General features: G+C 58.3%; 1 protein-coding gene across 1 annotated transcript in view; it reads right to left on the reverse strand.

Annotated features, from left to right (window-relative positions):
* MTSS1L (metastasis suppressor 1-like) overlaps positions 1-1,112 on the reverse strand; it is a 13,911-nt gene that overhangs the window by 2,122 nt on the left and 10,677 nt on the right. The window lies entirely within an intron of this gene.

Consider the following 1,112-nt stretch of genomic DNA (forward strand, 5'->3'; position numbering starts at 1 on the left):
CCGGGACCACAGCCGAGAGCTCCCGCAGCGGACGCAGCACCAGAGCGCACCCCACAGCTCTGACCTCCCCGCACCCGGCCCATTTTGAGAATGAGTGATGGGCCTGCAGCTGACGGCCTGGGTGTGTGGGCAAGGGAAAGAGACGGGGTCTGGCGTGAGCAGCTGGCTGGTGGTGTCGGTTTTCTGAGCAGGGCCGGCCTGGGGCGGGGGGTCCAGAGTCCCCTCCGGCACCTGTTCAGCGGAGCTGCCTGTGAGGCAGCCACTCACGGCGGCCGCTGTGTTTACAAGTTGGGGGTTTGGGGGACATCAGGGTTGGAGCCACAAATGCAGCAGCCGTGGGAGAGAATGAGGTCACCTCGCGGTGAGGGGCGCTAGAGGGAAGGTTGGGGCCCTCAGGCCGCCAGTCCAGCGGCTGGGAAGAGGAAGGCCCAGCAGAGGAGGGCGAGGAGAGCCGCTGGCGAAGGGAGGAGACAAGCAGGTGACACCGCGGAGCCCCTGGAGGAAGCAGGGTCAGCTGAGCCGCTGGGGCCGGTGGAGGGGGCGCAGGGGCAGCGCGGAGACTACAGCAGTGTCAGTAGAATGTGGGAGCAGACGTCCATGTGGGAGGCCCCAACTCAAAACAAAAAGGAATGAGGAAAATACAGGCACGGCAGGCATGGGCTGGGGCTCCCCAGGGCAGAGGCTCAGTGAGGATTAAAAAAAAAAAAAAAAAGGACGAGGAAAACCCAGTGGAAAAACTCAGCACTTAGTCATGAAAAAAACCCAAAACAAAACCGACCACACTTAAACCGGGAATAGAAAGGGCCGTCTTTCCTCCGCTGAAGAGCAGCTGTAAAAACACTGCTCCTTTTAGCTGCCTTGGCCGGGGAGCTCAGAGCATCGTGCCAGGACCCCAAGGTTGTGGGTTCGATCCCCGGTCAGGGCACATACAAGAAGCAACCAATGACTGCACGAGTAAGTGGGACAACAAATCTGTTTCTCTCGAGTCAATAAAGTATTTTAAAAATGGACGTTTTTCTCTTGGGTTGGGAGTGAATGGGAAATGAGGTAGAGATGGGCAGTGTAGACAACTCTTTTGAGAAGTTCTGCTGTGAAGGAGACTTGATGGCAGG

This window comes from Myotis brandtii, unplaced genomic scaffold (genome assembly GCF_000412655.1).
Source record: "Myotis brandtii unplaced genomic scaffold, ASM41265v1 scaffold165, whole genome shotgun sequence".
NCBI classification, from domain to species: domain Eukaryota; kingdom Metazoa; phylum Chordata; class Mammalia; order Chiroptera; family Vespertilionidae; genus Myotis; species Myotis brandtii.